The 15,554-nt window shown below is 39.4% G+C and overlaps 1 pseudogene; it reads right to left on the bottom strand.

Annotated features, from left to right (window-relative positions):
• Positions 1-324: 324 nt before the first annotated feature.
• The window catches only part of LOC100337920 (zinc finger protein 717-like), a 47,464-nt pseudogene continuing 32,234 nt past the window's right edge, over positions 325-15,554 (bottom strand).

Raw genomic sequence — 15,554 nt, forward strand, 5'->3', positions numbered from 1 at the left:
ATATGGCATTAGTTTAAGTCCCAGATACTGCACTTCTGATCCAGCTCCCTGATAATGTACCCGGAAAAGCAACAGAAATGGTCCAAGTGCTTGATATCTTACAATCTGTATCAGAGACTCAGATGACTCTCCTGGATCCTTGGTTCAACCTTGCCCAGCCCAGGCCACTGTGGTCATTTGGGAAGAGAACCAGTGGATGGAAGATCTCTCGCTTTCCTTCTCCACCTATCTGTAATTCTTTTAAATAAAAAGTCTTCTGATATATATATATATATATATATATATATATATATATTATAAATTCAAGGAATTGAGGAGATTAAGGTGAGCAGAAAAGCAAGATTTATTTAAAGGGCTAATATACATTTACATTTGACTATGGAAAGCCTCAAGAGAAAATGTAAGAGTGCACTTTTGCAGGATATTGGAGATGTCTAGGGTGGTATATAATTGAATACTCAAATATGGTGGTGTTTAGGGAAGAGTTTGAATATCACTTCCATGTCTTTTGGAAATACATAAATCTCACAGCATCAGGTATACATGTGGCTGTAGCACATAAGTTGAAATCTTGGAATTTGGTACATGATGAGAAGTGAAGCTCCGATGCCTGATGGTTAGTGGGTTTGCTAAGCATGCAGTCATATTTATTTCTAGCTAACACAATCTCAGCAGCTTCAAAGGTTGGGTTTGGGCAGTGCAGATGCTATTGGCAGTTCATTTCTGCTGCTCACTACCTGCCTATATCATCTGAAAATAGTTCAATGGCAGTGGTCAGAACCTTGCCAGATGGACCCAAACAAGTCAAAATTCAGTTACAAGAGCAACCCACCAAAAAGTGTAAGAAAACAAAGCAAAAATAAACACTGGCACAAAATCGATCTCAGGAAGACTACTTGGACCAGATCACCAAAAACACTTTGCCCACATCCTCTCATCAGCTTATAACCAAGCTCCAGTAGTGTGAGTAAATCTAAATCTACACACAGACAAGGCCATGATTCTCATTGAGTAGATTGCAAGAGACTCACTCTCCACCCTAGAAAACACCCTCATCTAGGGCTGGGGGTAAATTATGGGTAGCACATAAGTCAGATAACATGCCTATGGTAACAGTACTGGTTATAACAATATGGGTAAAGACTCATAGGCTAGGGGCTAGCATTGTGGCATAGCAGATTGAAGTACTGATTGTGATGCTAGAATCCCATGGGGAATCCCATTTTGGGTTCTGGCTGCTCCACTTCTGATCCAGCTCTCTACTAATGTGTCTGGGGAATTAATAGACCATGAGTCACATACTTGGGCCCCTGACACACATGTGGGACAAAGATGGAATTTCAGGCTCCTGGCTTTGGCCTAGCTCAGTCCCAATGATTACAGCCATTTGGGGAGTGAAAAAGTAGATGGAAGATATCTCTCTCTGTCCAACACCCCCCCCACCTCCCTCTCTCTCCCAAATCTGCTTTTCAAATAAGTAAATCTTTAAAAAAATCAAACACATTTAACTTTGTAACTAACAAAGATGCCATTTCAAATGAATGTCATAGACTGAATACTTACTAACAAATTCATATGTGAAAGTAGTGGTCATTTACATCATCCCACTCATAATAAGGGGTGGGAAAAATCATATTGCATGTCAAATAGAATAATTTTTGAATAACACATAGCTGGTCTCTGTCCTATGGGATTACTGCCATATGAGAATTCCCTGATACCCAATAAAGGTGCCTTTCAGCCAAGGGGTTTTCCATATATAGTACACTTTCAGTGCTTCCTCTGTGTAATTTTCCTGAAATTTGTTGAAGTTCACCTTTACAATAAAAGGCTTTTCAACTTCCATTACACTCTTCTGTGTGAGTTTTTTGACAGTGAGAAATAATTCACAGTAGAGTTTTCCTGTGTATATGCATGCTCTCTTATCTCTGAGTTCTTTGGCTTGAGCTGAAGAATGACTTCTGGCAAAAGGTTTTTTACATTCATTATATTGATAGGCTTTTGTGTGTGTGTGTGTGTGTGTGAGTCCTCTGTATCTGTTGAAATTTAACTTCCGGCAAAAAGGGTTTTACACATTCATCACATTTACAAGATATTTTCCCTCTGTGAATTCTATGATGCAACTGAGGCACGACTTTTTGGAAAACCTTTCACATTCATTACATTAATTAATGTTTCTAACCTGTGTGAATCCTCTGATATTCAATGAGGTACAACTTTTAGCAAAGATCTTTTCCACATTTTTATTAACATGGTTTCAATCCAGGTGAATTCTCTGATGTATGAAGTTTGACTTCCATCAAAAGGCTTTCCAGACTCATTTACACTTAGTTTTCCCTTGTGTCCTTATCTTATGTATTTTGAGGGCTGAATTTTGGCAAAATGCTTGTCCACACTCATCGCATTGATAAGGTTTCTCCTGTTTGTGAATTCTCTGATGCTTCACAAGATGTGCATTCTGGTAGAAGTGTTTCCCATACTTGTTACATTCCCATACTTGTGAATTCTCTGATGCCTCCTGAGGTATGAATTCCGGTAAAAGTTTTTTTCGCATTCAGTACATTCATAAGGTTTCTCCCCTGTGTGAATTTTCTCATGTGTAATGAGGTATGACTTCCATCAAAAGGCCTTTCCACATGTATTACATTTATAAGGTTTCTCCCCTGTGTGAATTCTCTCAAGTTTAATGAGGACTGCCTTCTGGTGAAAGGCCTTTCCACATGTATTACATTCACAGGGCTTCTCTGATGTGTAACAGCTCTGCTTTCTGGTAAAGGGTTCTTCCACATACATCACATTCAAAAGGTCTTTACCCTGTGTGAATTCTCTGATGCTTCTTGAGGTCTGAAGTACAGTGAAATGTTCTCCCACATTCATTACATTCATAAGGTTTTTCCTGTGTGAAACCTCTGATGTGCGGTGAGTTCTGACGGGCAGCGAAATGGTTTTCCACACTCATTACATTCATAAGGTTTCTCCCCTGTGTGAATTCTCTGGTGCATAATGAGGTTTGACTTCCCACTAAAAGATTTTCCACATGTCTCACATTCATAAGGTTTCTCCCCTGTGTGAATCCTCTGGTGTATAATGAGGTTTGACAACTGGCGAAAGTTCTTTCCACATGTATTACATTCATAAGGTTTTTCCCCTGTGTGAATTCTACGATGTGTAATGAGGCTTGACTTCCAGCCAAAGGCCTTTCCACATGTATCACATCCATATGGTTTCTCCCCTGTGTGAATTTTCTGATGTATAACGAGGTGTGATTTCAAATGGAAGGCTTTTCCACACTCATTACATTCATAAGGTTTTTCCCCTGTGTGAATTCTGTGATGTGTAATGAGGCTTGACTTCCAGCCAAAGAACTTTCCACATATATTACATTCATATAGTTCCTCCCTTGTGTGAATTTTCTGATGTGTAATAAGGTGTGACTTCAAATAAAAGGCTTTTCTACACTCATTACATTCATATGGTTTCTCCCCTGTGTGAATTCTCTGATGTGTGTTGAGCTCTGACCGCCAGCGAAATGATTTTCCACATTGATTACATTCATGAGGTTTCTTTGCTGTGCAAATCCTCTGATTTCTAATGAGTTCTGACTTCTGGCAAGTGTTTTTTCCACACTCATTGCACCCACAGAACTTTTTCCTTATGTGATTTCTGTGATCCAGAGTAAAGCATAATTTACAGGTAAAAGGCATCTGACAGGGTTTGCATGCATAGAATTTTTGTCTTGCATTTGTTCTCTGATTTGTTTTAAGATCTGATTTGTACATGAGAGTTTCTTCATACTCAACAGATTCACAGAGTTTCTCTTCTGTGTTTGACTGCTGTTTGGTGATGTTAGATTTTTCACGGAAAGTGATTTTTCCTATCTGAGTTGTCTTTCCTTCAGTGAGAGTACTATTATATGACTTTTCCATATGTATGCTCTCATATGTAAAGGGTGACTTCTCCCTTTTGAAGACTTTCCCTTGTCCATCATATTTAAGAGAGTGCTGCATAGTCTGAATATTGTGAGGCTGACTAGGAAGTTCCCAGCATGAGAAGGATGGCCCATGCACATTTGTGCCACTAGCTTTCTCTCCACCTTGCTTTTTATCTGGCTTACAAGGGAGCTGCACATTCTGAAATACATTACATACTTCAGGTGTCATTACTGAACATTTGTCCTTCTTTATAGTCAGTTTTAAAATATCAGTTGAGTTTAAATTAAATGTTTTTCTTAGTTCAACTCTCTTGTGAGTTGATGTTTTGTTGCTTGTGATTACATAGTGCCTGGGATTGATATCTTGACTCTCCTGGTTGGCCCCAATCAGGTCATCTTTTTTTGACACTGAAATGAGAAAAAAAATATTTATCAGTCACATCTAAGTGTTTATTCTGGGATACTCATATAATAAAGTTTCTTGCTATCCTACAGGCATACAATTTTCACCTATCAATAAATGAAATTTATTTATGAATATTATATTGTTTTTCTCCTTAGTATATTAATTATACAAATTTATATGTGTAAAATATACAAATTATAAAAATAGACTAACCAATGTTCAATTCATTTTTTTACTATCTGAAATATTTTAAGTGTGGGTTATATGGGAAGATGTGTTAGGCCATTTCTTCAAATGTTTGCATAAAAGTGCCAGTGTGACTCCTGCTTAGTCTACTCCAAAATAGCTTCCTGTTAATGTATGCTGGGAGGCAGCAGATGATGCCTAAAGTGCTTAGACACACTGAAAAGACCAGATGGAGTTCTAAGTTTTGGCATTAGCCTAGCCCAGTTCTAACTATTGCAGCCACTTGGGGAATAAACTACTGGATGGAAGATCTCTCCTCCTCTGTCTCCCTCTCTCAATATCACTGTGTCTTTCAAGAAGGAAAAATAAATAAATAACTAAATAACTAAATAAATAAGGTTTTTTTTTAAGTGCAGAAATACTGAGTAAAAATATTCACCCATTGGCTAGGTAGAGTAAGAGGTTGAGTGCTAGGGGCTGGGATTGTGACATAACAGATTAAGCCTCCTCCTGCAATGTCAGCATCCCATCTGAACACCTGTTAGAAACCCAGCTACTCCACTTCATATCCAGTTCCCTGTTAATGTGCCTAAGAAAGCAGCAGAGGGATGACCCCAAGTGTTTGGGCCCCACACCCACATAGATACTTGGAAGGAGCTGCAGGCTCCTGGCTTTGGTCTGGCCCAGTCTTTGAGTCTGGCACCTTAGACCACTCGGCCATCCTGACACCCTGGCCCAGTCCTGTTCATTAAGACTTGTGGAGTGGGGCTGGTGCTGTGATGTAGCAGCTTAACGCCCTGGCCTGAAGTGCTGGCATCCCATATGGGCACCGGTTTTAGTCCTGGCTGCTCCTCTTCTGAGCCAGCTCTCTGCTATGGCTTGGGAAAGCAGTAGAGGATGGCCCAAGGCCTTGGACCTCTACACCCACGTGGGAGATCTGGAGGAGGCACCTGGCTCCTGGCTTCAGATCAGTGCAGCTCTGGCCATTGCAGCCATTTGGAGAATGAACCTGCAAATGGAAGACCTCTCACTCTCTCTGCCTCTCACTCTCTGTGTAACTCTTTCAAATAAATAAATAAATCTTTAAAAAAAAAAAAAGACTTGTGGAGTGAACCAGCAGATGTAAGATCTCTTTCTCTCTGTTTCTCTTTCTCTCTCTGTAACCTTTTTCAAATAAATAAAATCTTTTTAAAAAGTTGAGTGCTTTCAAGCTGCCTTTTTTTTGTCCTCCTTTTCTAGATTTTTCCTATAAAAACTGTACTGTATCTTTCTCCGTAGATCTTTCAGTCTTGAAGATGGGAGTTTCATTGGATCATTACCATACAAGCACAGGAGAGAGACATGTGTTTATCTTGTAAACAGGACCATTGCTTGTAAACAGCATATGTACCTATGGTTGCTTCATGTTCAGTTTTCCCAGGGGAATATCTTTAGACATTTATGAGTTTTTCAGATGACAAATATTTTCTCTTCTGCACCCTATGACAACGACTCTCCCACATTCCTGAGGAAATCTGTTATCTTCGGTTTTTCCAAACCATAGCAGGTACAGAAATACCCATTTTACCATGCTAGCTATAATCTCTCTACTAGTTCAAGAAATTCAGTTCTATATCCTATACTGTGTTCCCCTTCTTTGAAAAGTATCTTCTAGCTTATTCTAGATTAACAGTTCTGGCACTGTCCTTTCAATTCTTGGCATACACACTGCTGTTTGATAAATTGCAATTCTGAAGACTGTGATTTCTGTTGGAAGATCAGTTGTCTCCTATTTTCATAGAAAATAGAGTCACCTACTTCTTTCTGTCCTGTCCTACAATGATACTGGAAAAGAAGGGAGAATTCATATATCAAACTGTACTCCCAGACAAATGTGAGTCACTCAACATGAACTCAAGAGTTTACTTGACTTTGGGACCCAGAATCTCCTGATTCTCTAAATGAGTCTAAGATGACCTATTTCCATGTTCCTAGGCTGAGTCCTGCTTCATTTCTTGATTTCTAATGTCATAGTACAGAGGCATGTTACTATTCATCTTTAATCATTTTCTTATCTCTTTGCTTGACTGCCTGCTTGCTTGAGAGTCTAGAGAGACAAAGGCTGAGACAAAAAAAGGACTGCCATCCACTGGTTCACTCCTCTGATGTTTGCAGTGGCCATAATTTTCTTATTTATTTATTTATTTGAGAAGCAGAGAGACAAAGAAAGAGAGCTCTTACTCACTGGTTCAGTTCTTAAATGCTTACACCAGGAAGTTCTGTGCCTGGCCCAAACCAGGAGCAGGAACTCAATCTGATCAACTAGTAAGAAACCTGTACTTATCAGTTGCTCAATTAATAACCATTCATGAAATTAATAAATGCACTTTAAAAATCAAAAAAGAAAATGGGAATATGAAAGTGGAGAGAACAAGCTGAAATTTACAGAATGCATCTTATATAGAAAAAAGCCTTAGAACCAGAAACTGATTGGATATTTGGTGAATAGAAGAAAATATTCACCAGGATCAGAAGAGGTACATGGATGTACACATGAGAGTTTTCTCTGGAGACTAAAGAATGCCCATGTGTGATACATGAAACTTGCTGTCCTTAAGGGTGGGACTTAGCAAACATTAGTGGTAAGAGCTCTACACAGTGAACATCCAGTCAGCCTTTTTGTCCCAGCGTCCATGCCTAGCATGTGCTTACTGACCTGGGAGGCCCCAGTTTTGTTGTTTTTCAACCAACCACAGCTCTTCTCCTTGTTCCAACCAGAAAATCAAGTCAGGTTTGGTTATGCAGTACCCTGTACATGGGAAATAATACAGGAAAATGAAATCACTAATTCAGGTTTTGTGAAGGACAACATCTTGGTCACAGGAACTATATAACAAAAGTGTGATTTTGAATTCTTTCCTAGATGATAGATTCTCACTTTCTTCGTAGTCTCAAAATCCTATATATATGCTGCATTAAAACTTACAAATGAAACCAGCACCGCGGCTCAATAGGCTAATCCTCCACCTAGCGGTGCCGGCACACCGGGTTCTAGTCCCAGTCGGGGGCACCAGATTCTTTCCCGGTTGCCCCTCTTCCAGGCCAGCTCTCTGCAGTGACCTGGGAAGGCAGTGGAGGATGGCCCAAGTCCTTGGGCCCTGCACCCCATGGGAGAACAGGAGAAGCACCTGGCTCCTGCCTTCGGATCAGCGTGGTGCACCGGCTGCAGCGCGCTAGCCGTGGTGGCCATTGGAGGGTGAACCAATGGCAAAAGGAAGACCTTTCTCTCTGTGTCTCTCTATCCACTCTGCCTGTCAAAAAACAAAACAAAACAAAACCTTATAAATGGGAAGAAAGTGCTCCATTTGGGAGTGACAGGGGAATTTTACTCACCCAAGGACAGGAGGCTGCTGTAGACCTCTAACATCACATCCCTGTACAGGGTCCTCTGAGCACTGTTCAGTTCCTGCCACTCCTCCTGGGTGAAGTCTACAGCCAGGTCTTCAAATGACAACACCTGTAATACCACCGTTAACCTTAACATATCAGTTCTGAATCACTATAGAGAGACTGGAAGTACATTCTTTTGTGTGTGTCTTATAAAAGATGTAGCTTACATATTAATCTGTATCAGCAACAGAAAGCAAAATCACAATGAAAATATCATGCTTCTATTTTATCATTCTAAAGTCACTACAATATACTTTCTCTTATCTATCTGAAACTCATCTGTCTCCTAATATTTTGAAAGGAGCTCAGAATCCAATCTGTAGACCCAATCTAATCTATCTAAATACATGATTGAAATAACACATTAGATGAACTATAAGAGATGTATATTCAATATCAATCAGAATAACTGACTTTTTGAAAAAATGGGCACTACTGTATTATCAGGTTGAGGTACACTTAAACACCAAAGATGGTCAGATCTGTTTGAATGCATTCTCATGAACATGATTCAACACAAATTAGGTGGTAAAAACACAAAGAAAGGACAGATAAAAGCCGGTGCTATGGAGTAGCGGGGAAAGCCGCCACCTGCAGTGCCGGCATCCCATATAGGCACCAGTTCGAGACCTGGCTGCTACACTTCTGATCCAGCTCTCTGCTATGGCCTGGGAAAGCAGTACAAGCAACTCCTTGGGTCCCTGCACCTGCGTGGGAGACGTGGAAGAAGCTCCTGGCTTCTGGCTCTGGATGGGTGCAGTTCTGGCTGTTGTGGCCAATTGGGGAATGAACCAATGGATGGAAGACCGACCTCTCTCTCTCTCTCTCTCTCTCTCTCTCTCTCTCTCTGCCTCTTCTGTGTAACTCTTTCAAATAAATAAATAAATCTTTTTTAAAAAAAGGACAGATATGAATCAGTCTATAAACTGCATCACCTTTAGGTGACAGGTCCTGGGTTGAAAGGGGACATAAAGGCAGTAAGGTGTGTGTGTATGTGTGGGGGTGATATGGCATAGTGGATAAAGCTGCTGCCTTCAACATCAACATCCCATATGGGAAGTGGTTCATTTCCTAGCTTCTCCACTTCTGATTCTGCTCCCTAAGAGCCTGGGAAAAGCACCAGAAGATGGCCCAAGTTCTTGTATCCCTACCACCCACATGGGAGACCGGGAAGAAGCTCCTGGCTCCTGGCTTCAGCCTTGCCCAGCACTCACTGGATGTTGCAGCCATTTGAGAACTGAACCAGTGGGTAGACTCTCTCTCTCTTTTTCTCTCTCACACTGTCTCTCCCTCTCTGTAACTCTTTCAATATGTCTTTTTTTGGCCGGCGCCGCAGCTCAATAGGCTAATCCTCCACATGCGGTGCCAGCAAACCAGGTTCTAGTCCTGGTTGGGGCACCGGATTCTGTCCTGGTTGCCCCTCTTCCAGGCCAGCTCTCTGCTATGGACTGGGAGTACAGTGGAGGATGGCCCAAGTGCTTGGGCCCTGCACCCACATGGGAGACCAGGAGGAAACACCTGGCTCCTGGCTTCAGATCAGTGCGATGCGCTGGCCGCGCCAGCCATTGGAGGGTGAACCAACGGCAAAAAGAAGGCCTTTCTCTCTCTCTCTCACTGTCCACTCTGCCTGTCAAAAAAATAAAAAAATGTCTTTTTTTTTTTTTAAAAAAAAGTTGGTACAGTGCTCAATAAAATTATAATTTAAAGGTTCCTACATAGTTGAGATAACTCCAACAAAAACATTTTATGTACTATTTTTATAAAATTATTTATAAAGCATATCATCATCTTTATGTTTCCTCCAAAAATAAAAATTAAAAAATTGTAGTTTTCCACATAAAAATAGTTGATCTCTTCTAAAACAGAGTGTAAATAATAGGGAGAAAATAATTTGTAGTAGTTACTTGAAAAGATTTTAAATGTCGTCCCCAGAGAGGCAAATGGAGAAGTATAAAATGAATAGAGAGGAAGAGAACAGAGACATAACCTCTGATCTTCAAGATACAGCCAAATAAGACAAAATGGGAAGTTCATTATAAATAAAAAAGCAAAAGACAGACCAGGATTCCCTGCTAATTTGTTGTGCAGAAGGTGAAACATAGATTTTAATTTGATGATGAATGCACGATAAGTGGCATTGTAAAATGAAATTGAGAAAGAAGACAAAGAACATGATGGAAAGATGAGAAACTGCATTTGGTAATATCATGTGTGAAGTTTCTGTGGTCATGTATTTGGGGTGTTCAAATGGTAACTATATATAGGAACAGGGGCTGAAAAGAAAGATCCAAGCTGCAGATAAAGATCTGGCAAACATTATTTCAGTGATGCCTAAAGCTATTAAAGTGAATGAAGTGGTTCAAAGAGAAGTTAGGTGACACAAAGCAGAAAAAGGTAGGGGGAGGAGGCAGCATTGTGGCACTGTGGGTTAAACTACCACATATTATACCAACATCCATATTGAAGCACTGGCTCAAGTTCCCACTTCTCCAATTCCAATCCAGCTCCCTGCTAATGTGCCTAGGAAAGCAGTAGAAGATGGCCCAAGTTACTGGGGCACCTGCAACCCAAGTAGGATACTCAGATGGAGTTGCAGGCTCCTGACTTTGGCCTGGCCCAGCCCTATTATTGTGGCTATTTGGGGAATGAATCAACAGAAGATATCTCATGTCTATTCCTTTCTGTCATCCTACCTTTCAAATAAATAAAATAAAAATATTTTTAAAAATATAAAGCAGAAAAGGGAGGAGCACAGATAAATAGACTGGCATTCACTGATGGAATTAATGGAGGAAATATCAGTGGAAATGGGACAAAAAATAATGAATTTTTAAATTTGTTGCCAGGGACATGATAAAGCTCAACAGTACAAAATCTACTAATATGATTTTAAAAATTGTTATGCCAATATAAACATGTTTTATTCCATTTCTCACAAATTTTGGGATGTGCCTTGGAATATTTCATTATATTCATAGGGAAAAAATTCCATGTTCATACTTAAAGACATGGAGCAAGATTTTTCAAAACATTTCTTTTATAAAATGGTCCCTCATTAAAAAAAAGAATACCTTAACCTGATCAATCATATATTTCTTAGCAACAGAGGGAATTCAATCCACAATTCGAGGGAAAACATTGGAAGATGTAGACACTCTATCAGCACCATTATATAGTACCATCTGAGAGCTTTTGACAATTAAGAGAAACAAATGATTATGACTTCAGTAGAGTTTATACCTACAAAATGCAAAGAATCTCCTGAAAACTACTCCTATTAGGGTGACACAAGAAATTTTAAAAATATAAAAATAACATAAAAGTAACCACGTAGGAGTGGGCATTTAGTATAGCAGTTAGGACTCTCATGCCCCACATAAGAATCTTCACAATGAAAACTATACCCTTACTGCACTCCTTACTCACTCCTGGTGTACACCCTGAGAAGTTATGATGATATGAAAATTGGCTGGTTTCCTGCCACCCACACTGTAGATATGGACCAAATTTCTAGCCCCAGCCATCATCGTAGTTCAGCCTAGTCACTATAAGTTATTCAGAGAGAGTAAACCAGTAGATGGGAGTTTTTGTCTTTCTACTTTTCTTTTTTTTTTTTAAGATTTATTTATTTATTTGAAAGAGTTACACAGAGAGAGGAGAAGAGAGAGAGAGATGCCTTCCATCTGCTGGTTCACTCCCCAATTGGTTGCAATGGCCAGAGCTGCACCAAACCAAAGCCAGTAGCCAGGAGCTTCTTCCAGGTCTCCCATGCAGTGCAGGGGCCCACAGACTTGGGCCATCTTGTACCACTTTCCCAGGCCATAGCAGAGGGTTGGATCAGAAGCCCGGTTGGGGCACTGGATTCTGTCCCAGTTACTCCTCTTCCAGTCCAGCTCTCAGCTGTGGCCCGGGAAGGCAGTGGAGGATGGCCCTAGTGTTTGGGCCCTGTACCCGCATGGGAGACTAGGAGGCAGCAGCTGGCTTCTGGCTTCAGATCAGCACAGCACGCTGGCCACAGCACGCCAGCTGTAGCGGCCATTTGAGGGGGTGAACTGATGGAAAAGGAAGACCTTTCTGTCTCTCTCTCACTGTCTAACTCTGCCTGTCAAAAAAAAAAAAAAAAAAGAAGAAGAAGAAGAAGAAGAAGAAGAAGAAGAAGAAGAAGAAGAAGAGGAGTAGCTGAGTCTTGAACCAGCACCCATATGGGATGCTGGTGCTTCAGGCAAGGGCGTTAACCCACTGTGCGACAGCACCAGACCCTCTACTTTTCAAATAAATGAATTAAATAAAAAGAAAGAAAATGCTACATCATCTGGGATTCTAAAGAAATAAAAAAGGAACAAAAGCACACTACCTGGTGACCAGGTAGGATGAATCAGAAAGAAATATCTCCCGATTTAACTGATAAATGAAACAAGAAAGCAACTACCACCAACAATAATGGGAAGTATAGGGCTGGCCAACTGTGTCATCAATGGGTTATATACAAAGTAAGTGTCACTTATGAGCATACTTCAAAAAATTCATGAAAATGGAATTAAGATAAGCTTATTTTGTTCAACAATTGAAATATATGTGTAATTTTTTATAATGTACATTTTTCATGAAGTTTTTGATGATCCTTTAGAAGTATTTAATAAGAATTATAAGTATATAATATACATCAAATAATTTTTACTGCACCTATATGAAGCTTTAGGAACTGAGGCTGAAAAATAGAATAATTGTAATGTTATGGCAGTTACTATTCACTGTGCTTGGTAAGTGCAGAGGAAAATGCTGAGCTTGTGAAAAAAATGCAACTGACATAAGTGAGAGAGAAAGGGAAGAGGAATAAACTAGAAATTTATAAACATGTAGTAATGAAAAATTCTTCAAGTCAGGTCAGAAAAAAATACAGCAACAAATCACTTGGGAATCAAGAAAAAAATCAACTCCATAGTAACATAAAAATGAAGGTTATGACAATGACAACTACTGTTAAAACCCGTAAGTAGCTTAAGCTGGCCTCAAATAAATTCCTTCAATTGCCCAAATTTGAAGAATGAGGTACATCTGAAAGAACATGTTTTAAATGATAAACACAACTAGACAAAAAGTCATGTCTCAAAAATCTGACACATGGATGGAACTATAAATATGTAAGTATAACTCACTTTTTAGCATTCTACTCTTGGAAACAGCCAGATTGTCTTCAAAAGTGCTCAGGATTTCCAGCTGCAAAGAGGCCACCTCAATAAGGCAAGAAGCATGCCAATGGGGCAGTCCAGTTCAAGAAGGGCATGTTCTGAAGAGTTTTAGCCATTGAGTGCAATATGGATGATAAAAAGATCATTCTAGAATGCAAACAGTGGTTCTTTGTAAAGTAGCAGACTGAGAGTCTTCCAGGATCCTAAATCAAGGTTTCAGCAAACAGTGGATCACATCTAAAGGGTAGCAGCCACTCTCAACATCTGCCCCCAGGATGGTCAGAATACCATGAAATATTACCCCATTCTCCCTTCTAGCTATTTTTTTCCATTTCAGAAAGGTATTATATAACAGAGAATTCCTACTGTGATAATGTTGCTCATGCTTGACCCGTGCACATTAGTGTACACAAGGTAATTACTTGTCTGCTTAGGACGTAGGTCTATTCATCAAGAGAAGCTATATCTGGACATAATGTCTGTTCCTGGAACGATTCACAGATTCTGCATTTGGTATATATAAATACGAAAACTTATGGCAAAAAAATAAAGAAACATAAAACAAATTTAAAATAAAAAGACACACTAGACAGAAAACTTATCTTTCTAATAAGAAAACTACCAGACACGTGCGCGTGCATGCGTGTCTGTGTGTGTGTGTGTATGTAAAAGAGCTGGGAGATCAAAATGAAAAAGAAAATGGGCAAAGGATTATAATTCCTATCTATTCTCCAAAAAAATCAGTTTTTAATGGTATAAAAAGACTGATAAGTTGTAACAAAAATGTGAAATACAATTTAAAATTATACTGCAATACACTGCTTTACCTAACCTATCTGACAAATCCAAAAAGTTTTAAATATCTTCTTTTGTGATCAAACAGGTAAACATGACCATATTAGTGTTTCTACTCTATTTTCATAACATACTCCATACTGGACTAGTCCTTATCAGTATCACAGTAATTGTTTAAGAAACCACCATAAACTGACACCTTAGTAACTGCAAGTTTCTTAAATGGATCCCCTGTTTCCAAATTTCCTGGGAGAGGCCACAAGGATAGAAATTCCAGAATAGCTTTTGGAGGCCACAGGAAGATGGAATGACAAACTTGGCAACTTGGCAGACCTCAACACATGGGCATTTTCTTATGTCATGGTTTATTAAGAATTCCAAAGATGCATAGTTTAGGAGTTTAGATCAGAAGCAACAAGAATAAAAAGCATTCATTCTCATCTTGCTGAGAATAAAGATCTGCCCAGAGACATGGCCCATCAATATAAGATATCAAATGAAAGAACTAAATATTCTGTGATGTGTGTGGTGGTTTCAAGGAGGTATGACATACATGTAACTGCAGACATCATTGGGGGTGGCATGAAAAATATTCAAAACAAAAGCTATAAATTTTGTAAAGGTAGAGTATAATCCCAAGGCCAGAATTGTGGTGTACAGGGTTAAGCTACAACCTGTGATGCCACCATCCTATATGGACATAGGTACATGCCCAAAGCTGTTCCATTTCCAATGCAGTTCTCTTCTAATGGCCTTGGAAAAAAGCAGATGGGCCATGTGTTTGGGCCCTGCCACTCATGTGGGAGACCTAAAAGAAGCTTCTGGCTCTTGGTTTTGTCCTGGCTCCATCCTGGCTCTTGCAACCATTTGGGGAGTGAACCAGCAGAAGAAAGACTGATCAGATCACTTTATTTAATGATGTCTTTCAAATAAGTAAATAAATCTTTTTTAAAAATTGTAATCCCTTTAATCAAAGAAGCTATACAGGAAAAAATGTTTTCTAAAAAAAGGTGGCCTTGACCTAAACCCTGAGTATTTTTGCTTAACACTTAGACTGTCTTTTCTGGTATGAGTGTCTCATTTGCCCTAAGGTTTTGGACCTACTCTATAAATCTAGCTTTCAATGTGAATTATGGTGGCCCATCATAGGTCATGGGTTCTCTCCTCAATCTCTAGATATGATGGAGACTAAAGGCAGTATATGGATGCTCAACCATGTCTATGTGACAAAACCCCCCAAAATACTCTAAACATAAGCTCAGATGACATTGGTTATCAGAGTCAAGTGGTATTGTCACCCACTGTTATTGGCAGAATTAAGTAATGGCTATAGGACTGTACTGAAATACAACAACTGAAGTTTACGTTGGACCTTGTGCTATGCAGCTCATCTCACGTCTCATTTTACTGGATTCTTTTATAGAAGTAATTGGAATGTAAGTTTTAAGATCTTTCTGAGTAATTTATGATGTTACTGAACATGAGAGTCACATTAGGGATGTGAGGATCTACTTGGTATCAGAATAATTATCTGGGATAGCCTAATTTCTAAGACTTACTGTGATCAAATTTCCAAAAATGACAAAAAACAACTTAGTAATAAAAGATAGTGGAAATG

The sequence above is a fragment of the Oryctolagus cuniculus genome, chromosome 15, assembly GCF_964237555.1.
Source record: "Oryctolagus cuniculus chromosome 15, mOryCun1.1, whole genome shotgun sequence".
In the NCBI taxonomy this organism is placed as follows: Eukaryota; Metazoa; Chordata; class Mammalia; order Lagomorpha; family Leporidae; genus Oryctolagus; species Oryctolagus cuniculus.